Source organism: Felis catus, chromosome A2 (genome assembly GCF_018350175.1).
Source record: "Felis catus isolate Fca126 chromosome A2, F.catus_Fca126_mat1.0, whole genome shotgun sequence".
In the NCBI taxonomy this organism is placed as follows: domain Eukaryota; kingdom Metazoa; phylum Chordata; class Mammalia; order Carnivora; family Felidae; genus Felis; species Felis catus.
Genome location: NC_058369.1, coordinates 141,708,932 through 141,730,933, shown reverse-complemented (window position 1 = coordinate 141,730,933; position 22,002 = coordinate 141,708,932). Strand labels below are relative to the sequence as shown.

Genomic DNA, 22,002 nt, shown 5'->3' with positions numbered 1-22,002 from the left:
TACTGTCACCTTTAGATGATTACGTCTAGTGGAAAGAGTGTTATGTGAATAATTATAAGTGTTAAGTGAATGGCTGATCCATACCAAGTGAGTGAGGACTGGGACTTAGTTTCCAAGTCTGCAATTCCCTGTAACCAAGGTGAGGTATCTGACTTGGCTGTTTTGATTGATCAAATTAACTAGAAAGTTTAGAAGATTTTCATTTCCTACAGACCCAAGGACTATGTCATCAGGCTTCGGCCATTGAAAAAGGAGAAGAAATATTTTTTATTGTTCAAGCCTTTTGAAAAGTAAAGAAATTCATAGAAAGCCAGCTATGCCTACACCCATCCACCTCCCCACCCCTACTGCTGCATACAGTAATATGGGAGTAAAAAGTCAAGCTGGTAATACTATTTCCTGATTTAGCATTGGGAAATTCACTCAGACCTCCGAAGTCTTTCTGTTTTAAATCATAACCTCATAAAGTCACAGTCAATCCTTACATCATAAAAAACTAGGAGAAATGTTTCCAATGGAAATACAATTGGCATTTGGGGCAAAACAGTTTTTGTCGTTCTTTCTTGTGTGTGATTCTCCCAATGTTGCAGTAAGTTGACTATATCTGACCGTTCAGGACCTAGATACCACCCTCTTCTAATAGACGTGACAAGAGAAAACCCCTTCCTTTGTATCACCACCTCCCACATTTACAAATGCCTCTGAGAAACTGTAGAGTGGTGCCCAACTGAGAACCATGGTAAGGTAGTATGATTACTGAACTATTTTGAAAAATACAGAGGCATAGCCACATGCATAGTTTACCATGTTTTATAAAAATTAGAATATGAAAAGTAACATTCAGCCCTAAAACTATAGAGTACGTGTAGACAACTCCTGCCTTTGAAAATATTCCAAAAGGGTTTACATTTTTAAAAAGTAGTTATTTATAACTTTATACACACTTTTCCATAGAAACAATTAGGCTGCATCACCAAGATTTATTCAAAAAGTTGTAGAGTTTTTTGACTAGAAAGGCCAGAGACTCATAGAGGTGTGGCATCAAGCAAGAGTTGAATTTGACAAAGTCCAGATTCTGGTTTTTGGCCTTGAACTCTTTCAGTATTATCCAGGACAATGTGACTGGGTTGAGAAGCTTGCTGGCTCAGATATGACAAGAATATCAACTAATTTGCATATTGGGGGCCATAGAAGCATATTCTCAAACCCTCTATGGTATTATGTCCTAAGATCAAAGATCCTGAGGATTTGCATTAGTAACCGTAGTGAAAGAAAATGACAGGTCCTGAAGCCCAGCTCTTCTAGTCCATGAAGATATCTGGGCAAATGTCCTTTCATAACTGAAATGCCCATGTCCCTCAGATTCTGATTCTCTATCCTTAGGACAGTGCTAGATAAGCTGCAAGAATTTACTTCTATATACCTCTGTGTTAACTTCACAGATTAAATTGAATGCTGTTTCTAGCCAAGTTCACTGTTCCCACATGTCTAGGAAATGATCTATTGCTTCCTATTTGGGGTTGACATTAATTTTACTTCAGAGGGAAATAGTCTTCCTCACATCTCAGAGTTCTTCCTGATGACTCAGGAAGAAATGAGTCATCTCATATACTGCAGATACTCATATAGATAAAATAGCATTAATGACAGCAAATATTTATAGAGCATTTACTATATGCCAGAAATGGAAATAAGCATAAAAAGTTAGAAAATAGGTCTTTGTTAATACACATTTAAAGAACTATTGAAATACCTCAGTGAACTAAGAATTATGTAATAAATTTAAATATGTTGCTATAATATTTTTCATGAGTTTATGATCTTATATTGTTCTAAGTAGGAAAAACATTGTACTCCTGTAAACACTTAGTCATAGTTGTGTCTCACCCTTATTTTTCTTCCACTGAATCATTCTTTCCTCCATTAGGCATCAGGCAAGCAGTCTCCAAGCATGAAACATCATTCACCTCATTTCAGACAGACCCTGTGACAAATTACAGCCTCCTCAGACATTAAAAATACATTGATCAAGAGAAGTTGTAAGACATGGAAGAAAAATTAATCCATACCTCTCTTAGAAAAAAAAGAAGGAACCACTTTGCTGAATGACCTTTGAGCTGAATAGACCATCGAGTTTTAAAAGTACCTGCCAGTTTCACATCCCTTCTGAGGTAAGTGTACTAAAAAACATATTCTAGACTTCCCATCCACATTTATTCTTTATTGTGAAACAGCCGCGAATGGTGTGGATTGCTTCTGCCAGCTCCAAAGGGAGGCTCATTGATTCTTACCCCATCTTTCTCTCCAGAATAATTTGTTTGGTTACTTACTGCCTCAGCCGACCAGCTCATAGCAGTTCCCTTGCCACTCTGATATGTTCAGCAGTGGCTCTAAATTTGCCCAACCCATGTGTCCTTATTCAGTGTATTAGTATTTTGTGGCTGTTGTAGCAGATTACCATAAATTTAACGACTTCTACAATATGAATTTATTCTCTTACAGTTCTGTAGGCCTGAAATCTGATATGTGTCTCACTGGGTTCATATCAAGGTGGTGGATTTTTTTGTTGTTTTCACCTGAAGAATCCTAACATATACATACTCCAAATGGTTCCTTTTGGTATATTATATCTTGATTTTTGAAACGTGTAGGGAATAAAACAGTTCAGCTCTCTAGCAACGAACTAACAATTGTCACAAAGGCAAACCTAAACAGTAAGGTATATCACAACAGAAGTATATTGCCAATGAATTGACCTAGCAGAAACTTTTCCAGGAAGGACATCCCAGAATTGAGTAAGGCAACCTGGGCCAAATCAAATCTTCCCTTTGGGCTACAGACTTGCTGGGTAATCAAATAAAAGTTAGGTCACTTGAGCTTAGATTATTCCACAAGCTTGCTGTCCATCTTACTCTTAAAAGTTTTGCTAACACCAGGACCAGAAAAATTCTAGACCAATTAGGCTATTCTGTCCTATTGCAGAACAGAACATGTTTGTCATGTTATACAACCTCAGAGGTTGAAGGAGATTTTTTTCACGTATAGCATGAGGAAACCAGACAACCTCAGAGAGGACACACCACTGAATTCAAAGGAGAAAGGAATAGACACCCAATAAAAGATACTTACTTAGATGTTTTCTAAGAATGGTAATTACATTTCTTTTCATGCCGCCATTTTTCATCAATCCAATTTAATTAAAGCAATCAAATAAGTTAAGTATGTAGATATATGAAGAACATAATGCCATAGACTGAGCCACATTAGTATACTTCCTTCTGATATTTCCAGTGACTAAGGAACTAGATTTTGTTATAATTTGCAAAGTGGGTGCCATAAAATAGGTCATCGTTGTTTGGAAAAAGAAAAATAAAGAATTATACTTTCAAGCTAAGTTCTTTCTCCCTTTGTTTTATTTTCCCTAAGGAAAAACTTTTAAACTGTAAAAAGTGATAATTAACAAGGCAGTGTAAGGAAATAATGAGAGGAAAACATTACTTAGGAGTAAAAGGGATTATTATGAACATCAGAGATTACTGGCTTTCAACTGGTTTTAATCACACTTGAGAATAGAACTGTAATCATATATTGAAAAGAGCAGAAGTACAGGTATTTTTAAATCTTCAATAATAAAAGTATATAATTACCTCCAACATATTTCAGAAAACATATGTAAAATATTGCAAAACAAAACAAAACAACCCTCGTTAATTTCTGCAGTTTTTGTTTCCCCATAAAAATTGTTTCTTTATCTAATAAGATCCCTCCCAATGATTTTGTGTGGACCATGATTTTAAGCTTAATTTTAAACTATTTTTGCTACTTATAGTATAGTACAATATTGATTTTTTCTCTCCAAACTAGCTGAGGAGGATTTAAAAACAGTTATCCACAATTCTACAGGCAGGATTCCTATCATATAATTCAAACAACATTTTCAAATATTCAGGTCACATAATGCATATACATGAAACTGGGTGTTAACACTTAGTATTTTAAAATTCATGTTTTGAACATGGCAGAAAAGTAGGGGGACTCTTTGTTCCCTTGTCCCTCAAACACAGTAGTATTGAGGCCAGAAGACTTGGAATTCCAGGAATCTGGACGACAGAGAGACAGAAACATCTCCAGGGGCCCACAGGGACAACTTGGAGGGCCATAGGTGTGTAATCACAAACTGGGAGAGATAAAACAGGCAGTGTAGGCACAGAGGGGAGGGATCCCCTTCTGTGGAGAGATAAAAGGAAGAGAAAGAGAGGCTGTGGAAGTGTAGGATTGTATTTGGACAAGAGAAAAACCATGAACTAGGGAACGGAAAAAGCAGAGAAAGAACCAATTTCTAACTTGATCCAGGGTTGCAGGGCTTTCTCTGGACTAGGCCTGCCATCCTGTATGCCACCTGGGGAGGAGGGGGAGCCAGCCCCGGGGTCCTGAGCAAGCTCAGAGGCCCAGTTGGAGAGAGCAGTCTTCTCCCTTGAGTGCTGTGGGAAGAAGGCATATAGCTGCTTCAAGGACAAAAGACCCTACAGGTGCCCCCCAGCCAGAGGCCCTTTGTCAGTGGGCTGGGTGGAGTGGCACTACCCTGGAACTGGGGCACAGGGAGTGGGATCCTTTAAGACATCAGGGTTTGAATCACAGCTGAGTGCCTGAGAGGCATGGAGACTGTGGAGTGAGACAAACGAGAGCGCTCATGCCCCTGAGGCACTGTGAGGACAGCCTGAACAGAGTGATTTGGGTCACCCAGTCCAGGGAGGAGAGACTGGGGTGTCGCCATTTTTCTCCCCATCACCAACAAGGTGGGGCTTCAGGGAACGGAAAACGGGCCCACAGTGGAGGCAGGACCCACCCACACCAAACCATACCCCTCTGTGCCTGGTAACTGTGTATCTACCAGAACAAGATTGACACTGACCAAACCAGATGGCCCCTCCTCCAGACCAGCACAGCCACCAGTTCCAAGGCACTATCTGATATGAGTCCAATGGTTTTGCATTATCTGATTTGATTCTTGTTCAATTCTTATTTTATATATATATATATATATATATATATATATATATATATGTATATATATATATATATATTTTTTTTCTTCTTATTCTTATTCTTTTTCCTTTTCTTCCTCCTATTTCTTACCTTCTCTAGCCTGGTTGTTGGTTTGTTTAAGCAGATGTTTTTAATCCCCTTCTGTATATCCTTCTTTATTTTCCTCTCTCTGTCTCTGGATTAAACTGTATAGTTTCTCTGATTTTCTGCCTGGTAAATTTTTTTTTCTTCTTTTCTTTTTCCTTGCCCCTGTCATTTCCCTCTTTGTAGGAGATAAGGCTTCTTCCACCACCACCCCCTTTATTTAAAATTTTTTCTGGGGTTACTTCAACAAACAAATCAAAGCACACCTGGTAGAAGGTCCAAACCACCACTATGAGTAGGGCGATAAAGCAACCAGAGTCACAATGACAGGGAGTCATTGTGCAACACACTCCAAAAACATCTTCTGAAGGGCCAGGCCCTGGACAGTGTATGACCCCTTTTTAATATAGTAGTCCTTCAGGTGTGGGACATGTAACAAGCTATTAAAACACATAAAAGAAAACTAGACAAAATGATGAAATGGAAGAATTCTCCTCAAGAGAAATTCCAGAAAGAAATGACAGCTAGAGAATTGCTCAAAACAGATGTAAACAATATTTCTGATCAAGAATTTAGAGTAATAGTCATAAGATTAATAGCTGGGCTTGAAAAAAAGCATAGAGGACAGCAGAGAATCTATTGTTGCAGAGATCAAGGAACTAAGAAATAGTCATGACAAATTAAGAAATGCTATGGGGTGTCTGGGTGGCTCAGTCAATTGTGTCTGACTTTGGCTCAGGTCATGATCTCGCAGTCTGTAAGTTTGAACCCTGTGTCAGGCTCTGTGATGATAGCTCAGAGCCTGAAGCTTGCTTCAGATTCTGTGTCTCCCTCTGTCTCTGCCCCTTCCTGCTCAGGCCTCTCTCTCTCTATCTCTCAAAAGTAAATAAACATTAATTTTTTTTTAATTAAAAAAAAGAAATGCTGTAAATGAGGTGCAAAATAAATCAGATGCAGTGACAACATAGACGGAGGAAGCAGAGGGGAGAATAAGTGAAATAGAAGATAAAATTATGGAAAATGATGAAGCTGAGAAAAAGATAAGAAAATATAGGCCACGAGGGGAGAATTAGAGAACTAAGTGATTCAATGAAATGTAATAATGTCCATATCATAGGAGTTCCAGAAGAAGAAGAGAGAGAGAAAGGGGCAGAAGGTTTACTTGAACAAATTACAGCTGAGAATTTCCCTAATCTAGGGAGGGAAGCAGACATCCTAATCCAGAAGGCACAGACAACTCCCTTCAGTTTTAACAGGAATAGGTCTTCTCCACAGCATATCATAGTAAAACTGGAAAAATACAAAGATAAAGAGAGATTTCTGGAAGCAGCCAGGGACAAATGGGCCTTAACTTACAAGGGTAGACACATAAGGGTAGTAGCAGATGTGTCCACTGAAAGTTGGCAGACCAGAAGGGAGTGGTAGGAAATATTCAATGTGCTGAATAGGAAAAATATGCAGCCAAGAATCCTTTATCCAGCAAGGCTGTCATTCAGAATTAGAGGGAGAGATAAAGCCTTTCCCAGACAAACAAAAACTGAAGGAATTAATGACCACTAAACCAGCCCTGCAAGAGATCCTACGGGGGACTCTGTGAGTGGAATGCTACAAAGACTGCAAAGGACCAGAAACAGCACCACAAGCATGAAACCTACAGATAACACAATGACACTAAATCCATCTTTCAATAATAACTCTGAATGTCAATAGACTAAATGCCCCAATCAAAAGACATAGGGTATCAGAATGGTTAAAAAAACAAAAACAAAAAAACCAAAACAAAACAAAAAACACACCAAGATCCATCTATATGCTATCTTCAAGAGAACTAAGGACATCTTCAGATTGAAAGTGAGGGATAGAGAACCATCTATCATGTTCCTAGAAGTTGAAAGAAAGCTGGAGTAGCCATACTTCTATCAGACAAACTAGATTCTAAACTAAAGGTTGTAACAAGAGATGAAGAAGGGCATTATATCATAATTATGGGCTCTAGCCATCAAGAAGAGCTAACAATTTTAAATATTTATGCCCTAACTTGATAGCACCCAAATATATAAATCAATTAATCACAAACATAAGCAATCTTATTGATAAGAATATGGTAATTACAGGGGACTTATTAATAATCCACTTACAACAGTGGACAGATTATCTAGATAGAAAATCAATGAAGAAACAATGGCCTTGAATGTTACACTGGACCAGATGGACTTGACAGATATATTAAGAACTTTTCATCCAAAAGCAGCAGAATACACATTCTTCTTGAGTGCACATGGAACATTCTCCAAGATAGATCACATAGTGGATCACAAAACAGCCCTTAATAAATATAAAAGAATTGAGATCATACCATGTGTGTTTTCTGATCACAATGCTATAAAACGTGAAATCAACCATAAGAAAAAATTTGGAAAGCCTCCAAATGCATGGAGGTTAAATAACATCTTACTAAAGAATGAATGGGTCAACCAGGCAATTAAAGAAGAAATTTAAAAAATATATGGAAGCAAATGAAAATTAACACAGCAGTCCAAACCCTTTGGGACGCAGCAAAGGCAGTCCTCAGAGGAAAACACATTGCAATCCAGGCCTATCTCAAAAAACAAGAAAAATCCCAAATACAAAACCTAACCACACACTTAAAGGAACTAGAAGTAGAACAGCAAAGAAACCCCACAGTCATCAGAAGAAGACAAATGATAAAAATTAGAACATAAATAAACAATATAGGATTCAAAAAAACCATAGAACAGATCAGTGAATCTAAAAGCTGATTTTTTGAATGAGTAAACAAACTTGATAGACCCCTATCTAGGCTTCTAAAAAGAAAAGAGAGAGAACCCAAATAGATAAAATCATGAATGAAAGAGGAGAGATCACAACCAACACCACAGAAATACAAACAATTATTAGAATATACTATGAAAAATTATATGCCAATAAACTGGACAACCTGGAAGAAATGGACAAATTCCTAGACACCCAGACACTACCAAAACTCAAATGGGAAGAAATAGAAAATTTGAACAGACCATTAACCACAAAGAAATTGAATCAGTTATCAAACATCTCCCAACATATAAGAGTCCTGGGCCAGATGGCTTCCCAGGGGAACTCTACCAGACATTTAAAGCAGAGTTAATACCTATTCTTCTCAAGCTGTTCCAAAAAATAGAAGTGGAAGGAAAGCTTCTGGACTCATTCAGTGAAGCCAGCATTACCTTGATTCCCAAACCAGACAGAGACCCTACTAAAAAGGAGAATTATAGGCCAATATTCCTCATGAACAGGAATGCAAAAATTCTCAACAAGATAATAGCAAATCAAATTCAACAGTGTATTAAAAGAATTATTCACCATGATCAAGTGGGATTCATTCCCAGGATGCAGGGCTGGTTCCATATTCGCAAATCAGTCAATGTGATACATCACGTTAATAGAAGAATGGATAAGAACCATATGTCCTGTCAATAGATGCAGAAAAAGCATTTGACAAAATACAGCATCCTTTCTTGATAAAAACACTCAAGAAAGTTGGGATAGAAGAAACATTACTTTGACATCATAAAAGCCATATGAAAAGCCTGCAGCTAATATCATCTTCAATGGGGAAAAACTGAGAGCTTTCCCCCTGAGATCAGGAACATGACAGGGATGTCCATTCTCAATACTGTTGTTAAACATAGTGTTGGAAGTCCTAGCCTCAGCAGACGACAAAATGAAATAAAAGGCATCTAAATTGGCAAAGAAGAAGTTAAACTTCCACTTTTCACAGGTGACATGATACTCTACATGGGAAACCCACAAGACCACCAAAAAGCTGCTAGAACTGATACATGAGGAGAGGTTTGCAAGATGGCGGCTTAGGAGGACGCTGGGCTCACCGCGCGTCCTGCTGATCACTTAGATTCCACCTACACCTGCCTAAATAACCCAGAAAACCTCCAGAGGATTAGCAGAACGGAGTCGCCGGAGCCAAATGCAGACGAGAGGCCCACGGAAGAGGGTAGGAAGGGCGGCGAGGCGGTGCGCGCTCCACGGACTGGCGGGAGGGAGCCGGGGCGGAGGGGCGGCTCGCCGGCCAAGCAGAGCCCCCGAGTCTGGCTTGCAAAAGCGAAGGGGCCTGACGGACTGTGTTCCAACAACAAGCGCGACTTAGCGTCTGGGAGGTCATAAGTTAACAGCTCTGCTCGGAAAGCGGGAAGGCTGGAGGACAAAGGGAGGGAGAGCTGCTGAGCCCCCGGACGACAGAGCTCAGTTTGGTGGGGAACAAAGGCGCTCACCAGCACCATCTCCCCCGCCCATCCCCCAGCCAAAATCCCAAAGAGAACCAGTTCCTGCCAGGGAACTTGCTCGCTCCGCACAAACACCCAACTCTGTGCTTCTGTGGAGCCAAACTTTCAGCAGCGGATCTGACTCCCTCCCGCTGCCACAGGGCCCCTCCTGAAGTGGATCACCTAAGGAGAAGCGATCTAAGCCTGCCCCTCCTGCCCCCGTGCACCTTGCCTACCCACCCCAGCTAATACGCCAGATCCCCAGCATCACAAGCCTGGCAGTGTGCAAGTAGCCCAGACGGGCCACACCACCCCACAGTGAATCCCGCCCCTAGGAGAGGGGAAGAGAAGGCACACACCAGTCTGACTGTGGCCCCAGCGGTGGGCTGGGGGCAGACATCAGTTCTGACTGCGGCCCCGCCCACCAACTCCAGTTATACACCACAGCACAGGGGAAGTGCCATGCAGGTCCTCACCACACCAGGGACTATCCAAAATGACCAAGCGGAAGAATTCCCCTCAGAAGAACTCCAGGAAATAACAAGAGCTAATGAGCTGATCAAAAAGGATTTAAATAATATAACAGAAAGTGAATTTAGAATAATAGTCATAAAATTAATCGCTGGGCTTGAAAACAGTATACAGGACAGCAGAGAATCTCTTGCTACAAAGATCAAGGGACTAAGGAACAGTCACGAGGAGCTGAAAAACGCTTTAAACGAAATGCATAACAAAATGGAAACCACCACAGCTCGGCTTGAAGAGGCAGAGGAGAGAATAGGTGAACTAGAAGATAAAGTTATGGAAAAAGAGGAAGCTGAGAAAAAGAGAGATAAAAAAATCCAGGAGTATGAGGGGAAAATTAGAGAACTAAGTGATACACTAAAAAGAAATAATCTACGCATAATTGGTATCCCAGAGGAGGAAGAGAGAGGGAAAGGTGCTGAAGGGGTACTTGAAGAAATAATAGCTGAGAACTTCCCTGAACTGGGGAAGGAAAAAGGCATTGAAATCCAAGAGGCACAGAGAACTCCCTTCAGACGTAACTTGAATCGATCTTCTGCACGACATATCATAGTGAAACTGGCAAAATACAAGGATAAAGAGAAAATTCTGAAAGCAGCAAGGGGTAAACGTGCCCTCACATATAAAGGGAGACCTATAAGACTCGTGACTGATCTCTCTTTTGAAACTTGGCAGGCCAGAAAGAATTGGCACGAGATTTTCAGGGTGCTAGACAGAAAAAATATGCAGCCGAGAATCCTTTATCCAGCAAGTCCGTCATTTAGAATAGAAGGAGAGATAAAGGTCTTCCCAAACAAACAAAAACTGAAGGAATTTGTCACCACTAAACCAGCCCTACAAGAGATCCTAAGGGGGACCCTGTGAGACAAAGTCCCAGAGACATCACTACAAGCATAAAACATACAGACATCACAATGACTCTAAACCCGTATCTTTCTATAATAACACTGAATGTAAATGGATTAAATGCGCCAACCAAAAGACATAGGGTATCAGAATGGATAAAAAAACAAGACCCATTTATTTGCTGTCTACAGGAGACTCATTTTAGACCTGAGGACACCTTTAGATTGAGAGTGAGGGGATGGAGAACTATTTATCATGCGACTGGAAGCCAAAAGAAAGCTGGAGTAGCCATACTTATATCAGACAAACTAGACTTTAAAGTAAAGGCTGTAACAAGAGATGAAGAAGGACATTATATAATAATTACAGGGTCTATCCATCAGGAAGAGCTAACAATTATAAATGTCTATGCGCCAAATACCGGAGCCCCCAAATATATAAAACAATTACTCATAAACATAAGCAACCTTATTAATAAGAATGTGGTAATTGCAGGGGACTTTAACACCCCACTTACAGAAATGGATAGATCATCTAGACACATGGTCAATAAAGAAACAAGGGCCCTGAATGAGACATTGGATCGGATGGACTTGACAGATATATTTAGAACTCTACATCCCAAAGCAACAGAATATACTTTCTTCTCGAGTGCACATGGAACATTCTCCAAGATAGATCATATACTGGGTCACAAAACAGCCCTTCATAAGTTTACAAGAATTGAAATTATACCATGCATACTTTCAGTCCACAATGCTATGAAGCTTGAAATCAACCACAGAAAAAAGTCTGGAAAACCTCCAAAAGCATGGAGGTTAAAGAACACCCTACTAACGAATGAGTGGGTCAACCAGGCAATTAGAGAAGAAATTAAAAAATATATGGAAACAAACGAAAATGAAAATACAACAACCCAAACGCTTTGGGACGCAGCGAAGGCAGTCCTGAGAGAAAAATACATTGCACTCCAGGCCTATCCAAGAAATAAGAAAAATCCCAAATACAAAATCTAACAGCACACCTAAAGGAACTAGAAGCAGAACAGCAAAGGCAGCCTAAACCCAGCAGAAGAAGAGAAATAATAAAGATCAGAGCAGAAATAAACAATATAGAATCTAAAAAAACTGTAGAGCACATCAATGAAACCAAGAGTTGGTTTTTTGAAAAAATAAACAAAATAGACAAACCTCTAGACAGGCTTCTCAAAAAGGAAAGGGAGATGACCCAAATAGATAAAATCATGAATGAAAATGGAATTATTACAACCAATCCCTCAGAGATACAAACAGCTATCAGGGAATACTATGAAAAATTATATGCCAGCAAATTGGACAACCTGGAAGAAATGGACAAATTCCTGAACACCCACACTCTTCCAAAACTCAATCAGGAGGAAATAGAAAGCTTGAACAGACCCATAACCAGCGAAGAAATTGAATCGGTTATCAAAAATCTCCCAACAAATAAGAGTCCAGGAACAGATGGCTTCCCAGGGGAGTTCTACCAGACGTTTAAAGCAGAGATAATACCTATCCTTCTCAAGCTATTCCAAGAAACAGAAAGGGAAGGAAAACTTCCAGACTCATTCTATGAAGCCAGTATTTCTTTGATTCCTAAACCAGACAGAGACCCAGTAAAAAAAGAGAACTATAGGCCAATATCCCTGATGAATATGGATGCAAAAATTCTCAATAAGATACTAGCAAATCGAATTCAACGGCATATAAAAAGAATTATTCACCATGATCAAGTGGGATTCATTCCTGGGATGCAGGGCTGGTTCAACATTCGCAAATCAATCAACGTGATACATCACATTAACAAAAAAAAAAAAGAGAAGAACCATATGATCCTGTCAATCGATGCAGAAAAGGCCTTTGACAAAATCCAGCACCCTTTCTTAATAAAAACCCTTGAGAAAGTTGGGATAGAAGGAACATACTTAAACATCATAAAAGCCATTTATGAAAAGCCCACAGCTAACATCATCCTCAACGGGGAAAAACTGAGAGCTTTTTCCCTGAGATCAGGAACACGACAAGGATGCCCACTCCCACCGCTGCTGTTTAACATAGTGCTGGAAATTCTACCATCAGGAATCAGACAACAAAAGGAAATCAAAGGCATCAAAATTGGCAAAGATGAAGTCAAGCTTTCGCTGTTTGCAGATGACATGATATTATACATGGAAAATCCGATAGACTCCACCAAAAGTCTGCTAGAACTGATACAGGAATTCAGCAAAGTTGCAGGATACAAAATCAATGTACAGAAATCAGTTGCATTCTTATACACTAACAATGAAGCAACAGAAAGACAAATAAAGAAACTGATCCCATTCACAATTGCACCAAGAAGCATAAAATACCTAGGAATAAATCTAACCAAAGATGTAAAGGATCTGTATGCTGAAAACTATAGAAAGCTTATGAAGGAAATTGAAGAAGATTTAAAGAAATGGAAAGACATTCCCTGCTCATGGATTGGAAAAATAAATATTGTCAAAATGTCAATACTACCCAAAGCTATCTACACATTCAACAATCCCAATCAAAATTGCACCAGCATTCTTCTCGAAACTAGAACAAGCAATCCTAAAATTCATATGGAACCACAAAGGCCCCGAATAGCCAAAGGAATTTTGAAGAAGAAGACCAAAGCAGGAGGCATCACAATCCCAGACTTTAGCCTCTACTACAAAGCTGTCATCATCAAGACAGCATGGTATTGGCACAAAAACAGACACATAGACCAATGGAATAGAATAGAAACCCCAGAACTAGACCCACAAACGTATGGCCAACTCATCTTTGACAAAGCAGGAAAGAACATCCAATGGAAAAAAGACAGCCTCTTTAACAAATGGTGCTGGGAGAACTGGACAGCAACATGCAGAAGGTTGAAACTAGACCACTTTCTCACACCATTCACAAAAATAAACTCAAAATGGATAAAGGACCTAAATGTGAGACAGGAAACCATCAAAACCTTAGAGGAGAAAGCAGGAAAAGACCTCTCTGACCTCAGCTGTAGCAATCTCTTACTCGACACATCCCCAAAGGCAAGGGAATTAAAAGCAAAAGTGAATTACTGGGACCTTATGAAGATAAAAAGCTTCTGCACAGCAAAGGAAACAACCAACAAAACTAAAAGGCAACCAACGGAATGGGAAAAGATATTCGCAAATGTCATATCAGACAAAGGGCTAGTATCCAAAATCTATAAAGAGCTCACCAAACTCCACACCCGAAAAACAAATAACCCAGTGAAGAAATGGGCAGAAAACATGAATAGACACTTCTCTAAAGAAGACATCCAGATGGCCAACAGGCACATGAAAAGATGTTCAGCGTCGCTCCTTATCAGGGAAATACAAATCAAAACCACACTCAGGTATCACCTCACGCCAGTCAGAGTGGCCAAAATGAACAAATCAGGAGACTATAGATGCTGGCGAGGATGTGGAGAAACGGGAACCCTCATGCACTGTTGGTGGGAATGCAAATTGGTGCAGCCGCTCTGGAAAGCAGTGTGGAGGTTCCTCAAAAAATTAAAAATAGACCTACCCTATGACCCAGCAATAGCACTGCTAGGAATTTATCCAAGGGATACAGGAGTACTGATGCATAGGGCCACTTGTACCCCAATGTTCATAGCAGCACTCTCAACAATAGCCAAATTATGGAAAGAGCCTAAATGTCCACCAACTGATGAATGGATAAAGAAATTGTGGTTTATATACACAATGGAATATTACGTGGCAATGAGAAAAAATGAAATATGGCCTTTTGTAGCAACGTGGATGGAACTGGAGAGTGTGATGCTAAGTGAAATAAGCCATACAGAGAAAGACAGATACCATATGGTTTCACTCTTATGTGGATCCTGAGAAACTTAACAGGAACCCATGGGGGAGGGGAAGGAAAAAAAAAAAAAGAGGTTAGAGTGGGAGAGAGCCAAAGCATAAGAGACTGTTAAAAATTGAGAACAAACTGAGGGTTGATGGGGGGTGGGAGGGAGGAGAGGGTGGGTGATGGGTTTTGAGGAGGGCACCTTTTGGGATGAGCACTGGGTGTTGTATGGAAACCAATTTGTCAATAAATATCATATATATATATATATATATATATATATATATATATATATATATATATAAAAGAACTGATACATGAATTCAACAAAGTCAGAGGATACAAGATCAATGTACAGAAATTGTTTGCATTTCTATACATCAATAATGAAGCAACAGAATGAGAAATCAAGAAATTGATCCTGTTTACAAGTGTACCAAGAACCATGAGATACCCAGGAACAAACCTAACCAAAGAAGTTAAAAGACCTGTATGCTGAAAACTATAGAAAACCTATGAAAGAAATTGAAGAAGACACAAAGAAATGGGAAAACATTCCATGCCCATGGGTTGGAAGAACAAATCTTGTTGAAATGTCAATACTACCCAAAGTGATATACACATTCAATGAAATCCCAATCAAAATTGCACTGGCATTCTTCTCAGAGCTAGAACAAACAGTCTTAAAATTTGTATGGAACCACAAAACACCCTGAATAGCCAAAGTAATGTTGAAAATGTAAACCAAAGCGGGAGGCATCACAAGCCCAGACTTTAGCCTCTACTACAAAGCTGTAATCATCAAGACAGTATGGTATTGGCACAAAAATAGATATGTAAACTGATGGAATAGAATAGAGAATCCAGAACTGGGTTGGCCAACTAATCTTTGACAAAGTAGGAGAGAGTATCCAATGGATAAAAGACAGTCTCTTTAGCAAATGGTGCTGGGAGAACTGGACAGCAACATGCAGAAGAATGAAACTGGACCACTTTCTTACACCATACACAAAAATAAAAGGGTTGAAAGACATAAATGTGGGACAGGAAACTATCCAAAATCCTAGAGAAGAAAACAGGCAGTAACCTCTTTGACCTCAGCTGCAGCAACTTACTAGACATGTCTCTGGGGGCAAGGGAAACAAAAGCAAAAATGAACTATTGGGATCTTATCAAGATAAAAATCTTCTGTACAGCAAAGGAAACAATCAACAAAACTAAAAGGCAAACGTTGGAATGGGAGAAGTTATTTGCAAATGACATATCAGATAAAGAAGGTTAGTATCCAAAATCTATAAAGAACTTAAACTCCACACCCAAAAAACAAATAATCCAGTGAAGAAATAGACAAAAAACATGAATAGACACTTTTCCAACGAAGACATCCAGATGGCCAATAGACACATGAAAAGATGCCCAACATCACTCATCATCAGGGAAATACAAATCAAAACCACAATGAGATACCACCTCATACCTGTCAGAATGGCTAAAATGAACAGGTCAGGAAACAACAGATTTTGGAGAGGATACAGAGAAAAAGGAACCCTCTCGCACTGTTGGTGGGAATGCAAACTGGTGCAGCTGCTCTGGAAAACTGTGAAGGTTCCTTAAACAATTAAAAATAGAATAACCCTATTGCTCAGCATTAGCACTACTAGGAATTTATCCAAAGGATACAGGAGTGCTGATTATAGGGGGCACATGTACCCCAATGTTTGTAGCAGCACTATCAACGATAGCCAAGTTATGGAAAAAGCCCAAATGCCCATCAAATGATGACTGGGTAAGGAAGATGTGACTTATATATACAATGGAATACTACTTGACAATGAGAAAGAATGAAATATTGCCACTTGCTACAATGTGGATGGGACTGGAATGTATTATGCTAAGTGAAAAGTCAGTCAGAGAAAGACAGAAATCATATGTTTTCACTCATATGTGGAATTTGAGAAACTTAACAGAAGAGCATGGGGGAATGGAAAGGGAAAAATAGTTTCAAAGAGAGAGGGAGGCCAACCATAAGAGACTCTTAAATACAGAGAACAAACTAAGGGTTGGGGGGGGTGTGAGGGAGAGGGGGAAATGGGCATTGAGGAGGGCATTTGTTGGGATGAACACTGGGTGTTGTATGCAAGCGATGGATTGTGGGAATCTACTCCCTAACCCAAGAGTACATTGTATACACTGTGTGTTAGCTAACTTGACAATAAATTATATTAAAATAAAATAAAATAAAATAAAATAAAATAAAATAAAATAAAATTCATGTTTTTCCCTTTTAGAAATAAGTTAAAGATATGATGGCTTAAAAATGAATATCATGAAAATAATTATTGCAAAGGTAAACATTTAAGCCTTAAATCTGCTGTCTGGAAAGGTACAATTTTTATATTCTCTTAGAAGAATATGTGTGCTTTTAATTACATGTTTGAGAAAATAAACCCATTTAAATCCCATTTGTCAGTTAAATTTGTCCCATACGTGGTCTGTTTGTCACCCCTGTTCCAAAGGTCATAAGCCCATAACGTCACTGCCAGTAAATAAGTTCACTTTAATCACAGTTGTACATTCCATGGGTTGCAGCAATTTCTACATTATTTTCCCACTCATGCTGCCATTCATTGCTGTCCATTTTAGCATGAATTTAGTTATAGAGGGAGGTGTGAGGGAGAAGGTGGAATTGGGAGGGTTTTTCTCAGGGAATGACTCACTGCCATATTGATTCCTTAGACCTTAGACTATCTATCAAGGTAAACTATCTTCAGAAATGCAGGCTGACCAGGGTTCTTGGAAGGAGGAGGAAAACGGAATTGCCTCCCCACACCCCACATCTCCTCAAATGCTTATTCTACAAAATATTCGGCAAGAGACACATTGTAAAATCCAGGGTTTTCTTTTGTGACACTTGCTTCCTTCCTTTTTTGTTGTGCTTCTCAAGGTAAAGCTCTTCACGGGGAACTTCTGCTTTCTGAGTAAGATCTCTGCTGGGTTCTTATTCAGTGGTTAACACCAAAGTCTCCCTTTGTACTTTGGTTAGATTTTTGCAAGCTGCAATTTTTGGCCTCTGGGCAATTTTCCTCCAGCAGCTGGGCATTCTCACATGACACCGTGATGCCTAGAAGGCTCAAAAAAAAAAAAAAATCCGGTGTTTTTCAGAAGAACTTTATCTTATGTTGTAATGCTCCACAACATCTACATTAGTACTAGGCACAGAATAAATGCTTCTTGATTGATTAGTAACAGGAGTGACGTTATGTAGGTCAGAAATATAGGACCATGTCACTAAGATGCTTCAAACATTTCTCAAAATATCTACCAGTAAATATCCAACATCAGTATCAGAGCACTTCAAACTTATATCATTAGTGACTATTTTCGACTTTCTCTTAAAAATAAAATGTAATTATTACCAAAAGTGAGTGTTATTCTATTAACTACCATTATTACAAACTATAAAATCATTGTAAAATAATCTGTAAAACTAGGGTTGCCTGGGTGACTCAGTTGGGCGTCCGGCTCTTGATTTGAGCTCAGGTTATGATCTCACAGTTCTTGAGTTTGAGCTGTGTGTCAGGCTCTGCACAGACAGCACGGAGCCTGCTTGTGATTCTCTCCTTCTCTCTCTGCCCTTCGTGTGCACGTGCTCTCCCTCTCAAAATAAATAAACGTTTAAAAAATAATCCGTAAAATTAAAAATGGATACTAAAGTAACCTATTCTGGACAATGGCTGCTTAAGGTGTGAGAAGGACCTTGGGACTGTAGGATGTGGGCAAAGTTCACAAGGACACAAGAAGAGGCTCTTTGATGGGAAATTAAGCCAATGGACATATGTTTTCAAATTCAGCCAAGAGTTTTGGTCTCAGCCTAGTTTCCAATGGATCTTGAAGGTTCAGAAAATTCATTAGTGTTCAGGCTACAACTCCAGTTATTTCCAGGACAGTCTGAGACCTGTGAAATAGGTGAGGATGAAAGAGTAATAAAATATTCAACATCCTCTAGTTTGTAGAGTATGATTGAAACTTGGAGGTGCATAGCCTCTCTCACTGAAGTCACCTTCCATAAACTCCAGATATAAAGGAGAAGGGTGATGTGTCTTTCTGACTGTAAATGTTTTTCTTGAGTGTTTTTAACCTAATAGAGTTATCTATCTAAAAAGCATTTTGAGAAATTTGAGTAGGAGATGCATTGCAACCACAAGGCACTTGCCACATTCCAATGGGAGTCAGGTGCCTTTCATGGTTTAATTGTAATTATAAACATTACCAGCAAATCTGTCACATCGCATTATTAATTATGGATTATTCTTTGTTTCTTCAGTTCTAAAACTACTCATTAGGGATTCCTTAATTACCCTAGAGACTCAGTGACCATTTTCTGCTGTCCTGCTTCAATCTTCTCCCTATATGAACGCCCAACCCTTCACCTTGGATTTATTCAATCTTAAGACCTATCAAACGGATATTTGATCAAAATTCCCAGGTTTTATAATACTGTACAAATATACCCTTGGCTAAAAAGTTAAATAACTTTATGAATGTGTACTTTTTGAAAACCAAACATCTTCTGAGCATTTCAGTGTTCAGTGTTGTATAACTGGGCTTTACCGGAGCTGAATGTATGTGTAAGGTACAGATCCAATTTCAATTAATAATGGAGCTCTGCTATATATCTGGAGGCTTGTTCATGTAGATGGAGGTCACAAGTGAAGTCACTGTTGCAACATCTTGACAGAGCTTGCCAGTATCATTAAATTAACTTTACAAATGCATGCCAACCTGAAATAAGACAGGTATCAAACAGATGTATCAAAACTATATCAGAGGAGCACGTTTTGCATAGAACATGTCTAGCCTGATGACATGACTATTGGCAAAGGCTCTACCAACAAGGAAGTAAACTTTAGGGTCCCAGGACCACGAGTATTCACACCATTAAATTAATTGTTCTACAATACAGTTGATATTTCTTTGATGACAAATATGTACTTATCAATTATTAGTTTGTGTGTATAAATCAATTAAGTAAAATGCGTTGCAACTATTATTAAATAATACCTCCTAATCATTAATTTTTTAGAGGAAGTAGAAAAATTACAAATGCATTTATACTGTACCTATACATTTATAGAAACGTGTTACTTAATCACAACCATAGAATGATGTAGATGCAGATGATGAATCATGAAATTGCAGATTTTGTAGATGAAAAGTAGTCAAATATTGGCAGTTTCATATAGCTCAATGTAATAGTTGAAAAGCCAAAACTTAATGATTAATTTGCACAAGTTCATATAGTTTGTGGTAGATGAGCTAGCTTTGATCCAAAGTCTATGTACACATCTCTTGGGCAGTCTGCTTTCAGTGTTCAGTCCTGTTCAGGCTCAGTGACATCTCCAGCCATGTGGCACTTACACTGCAGTCAAAGTAACCTGAACATAGAAGCACTTCTACTTTTTGTTGGGACACAGGGGCACATTACAATCTATTTCATGCTTGAACCATTCCAGTCTGCATCAATCTATTTTCCTCCCTTTGAAGGTCTTGTCCTTGGTTATATCCTGAGTGAGCAATGAAGCGGTCAGGTGGAGAACTTATCCCAGTTTCTTTAGAAACCAACTGATGAGTATATTCAGGGGTTTATACAGGAACAAATGAACCAAGTACATTAAAAGACAAAGTTCATTCATGTGTCTTTTATAAGCCAATAAAATTGATTTTAATTAGTGTTCTAGATGTGCTCATTGAGACACTGCACTAGTGTGTGATACGTATATATCTCCCCCCTCTCCCCCCCACCCATACGCATGCTGTTTGAGGCAGAAAACAAAAATCGCCTTGGGTCTTATCATAATTCATCTATTTACATAACTTTGTGCTTGAATTCACTTGCCATAGCTGGCTTCCTGTTTGCCCAGTAATTCAAAATATGTTGCATTAAAAGGGAAAAAAAAGAGAAATGAGGCAAACCAAGAAACAGACTCTTAACTCTAGAGGACAAACTGATGGTTACCAGAGGGAAAGTGGGTAGGGGGAAGGGTGAAATTGTGATGGGGCTTAAGGGGTGCACTTGCTGTGATGAGCATCAGGTGATGTATGGAAGTGTTGAATCACTATATTCTACACCTAAAACTAATATTACACTGTATGTTAACTAACTGGAATTCAAATAGAAACCTAAAAAACATGTATTGCGTTAAATTAATTTGAGATTGAAATTAAAAAGAGTAAAACTGTTTTGTTTTCCTTCAAGGAGATTCATGTATACACACATTTCTTTTTTCTCTTTCTTTCCTCTTCTTTCCAACAGTCTCCTGTATATGTGGCTATTTCAGAGATGTTTTATTTTGAACTAATAAACACAGACCTAATTTGATATGGGCTAGTATTTTCCTGAGGGAGAGATGTTAGATCATGTCAGTCATGATTTCATTTTCTGAAAACAGTTTTACAGATCCATTCTGTTCTGTGCTGGCCACTATCATCTCTTTCTCTCCTTTATCTCACTAAGATTTTTATCTCTTGGTATTTGTGTGAGGCAAAAAATAAATGTTTCCATAAAAGACGTCCATTTAAAATATAATATTGGGCAAAAATGGGTTTATGAATATCCTACAAAGACACAATATTTGTTTTCTTTTTTTACATCTATCCCTGCAGAACGAGTATTGTATGAAATTATTTTTCAAAAAAAGATATTAAGCCCAAAGCATAAATAGAGTATGTATTTTGTTTCATGATTGTGAAGAGTATCAGATAAGTTGTCAGAGGGCATGGCAATTTAATTAATGTAGTCCCCAAATAAGCTATAATGATAGCTGATAATATGGAATTATATGGATGTGACTTATACCAGAAGTAACATCTAAAGCGAGATATGGCAAACTATTATCCGTGGGCCAAATGCAGCCTGTTGTTAATTTTTGTGAATAGGCACACCCATTTGGTGTCTGTGGAAGCTTTCCTGCCACAATGACAGAATTGAGAAGTTTCAACAGAGACCATATAGTCCACAAAACTGAAAACATTTACTACCTTGCTCATCTGTCTTTCTGATAGATTAGAAAGAAGTCCTATGAAATGAATAAAAGGCGGAAAATAAAATAAAGTCCTATTACATCTAAATTAAAGGACATTGAGGGGCGCCTGGGTGGCTCAGTCGGTTAAGCGTCCGACTTCAGCTCAGGTCATGATCTCACGGTCATGAGTTCGAGCCCCGCGTCGGGCTCTGTGCTGACTGCTCAGAGCCTGGAGCCTGTTTCGGATTCTGTGTCTCCCTCTTTCTCTCTGACCTTCCCCTGTTCATGCTCTGTCTCTCTCTGTCTCAAAAATAAATAAACGTTTAAAAAAAAATTTTAAAGGAC

General features: G+C 38.9%; 1 long non-coding RNA gene across 1 annotated transcript in view; it reads left to right on the top strand.

Moving 5' to 3' along the window:
* The first annotated feature begins 1,741 nt into the window (after nucleotides 1–1,741).
* LOC123384009 overlaps nucleotides 1,742–22,002 on the top strand; it is a 398,112-nt gene continuing 377,851 nt past the window's right edge. The window contains exon 1 of the long non-coding RNA XR_006594491.1: nucleotides 1,742–2,171. This is a non-coding gene — a long non-coding RNA (uncharacterized LOC123384009). The remainder of the gene's footprint in view (nucleotides 2,172–22,002) is intronic.